This window comes from Arachis stenosperma, chromosome 10 (assembly GCF_014773155.1).
Source record: "Arachis stenosperma cultivar V10309 chromosome 10, arast.V10309.gnm1.PFL2, whole genome shotgun sequence".
NCBI classification, from domain to species: domain Eukaryota; kingdom Viridiplantae; phylum Streptophyta; class Magnoliopsida; order Fabales; family Fabaceae; genus Arachis; species Arachis stenosperma.
In genome coordinates this window covers 127,377,005-127,379,977 of record NC_080386.1, presented here as the reverse complement: position 1 = coordinate 127,379,977, position 2,973 = coordinate 127,377,005, and the positions used below count along the sequence as shown (strand labels likewise).

Genomic DNA, 2,973 nt, shown 5'->3' with positions numbered 1-2,973 from the left:
TTTTTCACCGAAAACATCTTCATAGAAAAGTTAGCAACTTTGCGAATCTTTGCATAATAAAATTATTGGAGTCTACAATTATATATTGACTTTAAGTCAAAAATACTTTGAAAGAGAGCCAATGACTTTTTATATCAAATTAGAAGATACATAATGTAAACCCCGGTTAAATTAGTAGATAATTAGTCAATAAATTAGTTTTTAATAAGGAGGATTATAAATGTAAATATTATACCAAATTAGGATAGAGCTCATCGAAACGAGAATTTTGACACCAATTTCAAAAAAATCGGTCCAAGATTGGACCGAACGGGTCGAACCGGTTGAACCGGACCCGAACCGGGCTGTCGGTCCAACCGGACCAACTCATTAAAAGAAACCGAACTCCTTTCTCTCCCTCATTTGGATGCAGCAGCGTGAAACATTCCAGGGAGGGGAGAAAGCTTCCATAAGGTTACGGTAAACTTCCGATCCCCGTAACTTCTCCGTCCGAGCTCCAATCGCTGCACCGTTTGCGGCCACGCGTTCACCGCGTCGAGCTCTACATTTCTACCGGAACAATTTCATTGGTAACTTGTTTAATCACTCTCAGCTTCATCTTCCCCCAATTTTCGAATTGTAAGTGGGAATATTGAATTTCTTTGATTTCTGATGTTTTAGGATCCAATTAGCTTGAGAGAAACGTTCACTCTTGCTTATGTGAAGCTTGGGTAAGGTGAGGATACGATAATTCTATTTTATTTTCATTGAATTTGAGCTTTGAGTATTAAATTATATATATGTGTGTTATGAATGTGTATTAGGTTGTGAATAAATAATTGGAGCTTGAAATTGTGAATACTGGAACTTGGAGGAAGCGGATTAGTTGAAGTTTTGAGGGCTGTGTTCTTTTAGGAAAATTGTCTTGGAATAATACTTGGGAATCGGCTAAGGTATGGTTTAGGTTTCTTGCATTTAATATATAATGTTCTGTGAAAACTTAGGCTAGATGACCATAGGATAAGTTGGAATGCGGGTGTATGTTTAATGTTTAGTAATTTTTCGATGAATATATTTGGTTGAAGTTTATTGGATGATTAGTTATTAATTTTGGATGGTGAATGTTATTATTGATGAACATGGTTAGTTTGGTGCTTATTGATTAATTAATAATTTGGTGAATTATTGATTTGAGGTATCTTGTGTTAGAAGCCTAGGATTAGTGAACTATGATCCTTAGTTGAATTTTTGGTTGTTGGATTTGAATATTGTATGAGTATAAATTGTTGATCTGAGGTAGATTTATTGTGGTGACTGTTATGATGATGAGGAAGGGTGTGTTGAATTGAAAAGAAAGCAGGTTTGGACCCGAAAAGGGTGGCAAAGTCCGAGTTTTAGAGGAGGTGCTGCCAAAATTTTATAAAAATTAGAGATTTTGTTTATATGATTATCTAGAAAGATTTAGATTCAAAGATTATATGGTTTGAATTAGAGTTATTAAGAAAATAAGTATGTTTTAAGTTTGAAGTTTGATTCTTAGAAAAGAATGAATTATGTTTTGAATTGGAACTATTGATGGACGAAATGAGAGGTGTGATATCGAAGGATAAGGATTGAATATGTTTAACGTATGATGATGAATGAGATGCAATTGAGAATGATGTGGATGTTAATGAATTATAATTGAATTATTTATATGGCTTATGAATTTGAATAATCTGAGATACGAGGGTCCCTGGATAAAGTGCCGTGGCTTGCCACCACGTGTACCAGGTAGAAAACTCGATACTCTGTTGACCCTACGACGTAAGTGTGACCGGGCACTATATAAATTCCCGGGAATGTTACCCCCATTGAGCAATATTGATTATTTGAGATAAAGCTATGCATAGACTCTTGGGGATGCACGTCGGGGGACAGTCTAAGGACAATTCAGACTTGTCGGGTTGGCTGGATAACCGACAGATGAGCCTCAACAGCCATAGGACAGGCATGCATCATATGCATATTACTTGAATTACTTGCTTGTGTATTAACTGGGTGTGCCTAAATGTACTTGCCACGTTAAATGTATATTTGTTATCTGCAGTACTTGTAACCTTCTTGTGCTTGCCTTTGTCTGTTTAGTTGTCTGTGAAAATGCATGATAGAGTCGGAGGTATGGAGGAATGACAGAATGGGATTTAGATTTAAGGTTAAGTTAAGTTAGGTTTAAATATCCTTAGTAAACCACCTTTTATGGCTTCTATTTAATACTTTAAGCTCTATAATCTGAGTGTCGGCGTTCTAGGATTGCCTCTGGCATTCCCAGGACCTTATATATTATGTGTGTGGCACCTTTACCATACTGAGAACCTCCGGTTCTCATTCCATACTATGTTGTTGTTTTTCAGATGCAGGTCGAGAGGCATCTCGTTAGGCGTCTGGACTCTTGAAGCGAAGTGGTTACAGGGTTATTTTGTTATGCTATGATGTGTATATATGTACTTGGTTTTCTCTCCGCATAACTTGTTCTTTTGATCCTCCTAGAGGTTTATGGAGAGGCAGGATTGTGTATATGTACTTTTGGGTTTTGGATATGTATGTATATATATGTAAATATTCTCCGGCCAGTCTTGACTTCGCAGGCTGAGTTAGGAGCTTGTTATTTTGTATCTTTGGCACTCTATTCCTACTTCTGTTATCATATGTTTAATAGTTATGGTTTCCTTAGCACGCAGGTTAACCCGTTCCTTGAGCGTTGCGCTTTTATTTTGCGATTTTGTTTCCTCTTTTCTTCACGGCTCCTAGCATATTAAAATCCTTCTGCTATTATATGTACTTATTTTATTTTAGAGGTCGTAATACCACACCACCTCTGTTTTACGGCTTAAGCGTAAAGCTTAATGTGGTAGGGTGTTACACATAAAAAAAACATTTTTAAAAATGGTCTAATTTCAAAAGTATTTATTTATACTTCTTTAATTATTATATTAAAAAAATAAAATCTCTCAA

General features: G+C 36.0%; 1 long non-coding RNA gene across 1 annotated transcript; it reads left to right on the top strand.

The window, feature by feature from the left end:
• The first annotated feature begins 400 nt into the window (after positions 1 to 400).
• Positions 401 to 2,645, top strand: LOC130954470 (uncharacterized). Its single transcript, XR_009076312.1, has 4 exons — positions 401 to 569; positions 661 to 715; positions 804 to 932; positions 2,373 to 2,645. It is a non-coding gene; the product is annotated as an uncharacterized LOC130954470 (long non-coding RNA).
• The last annotated feature ends 328 nt before the right edge of the window (positions 2,646 to 2,973 follow it).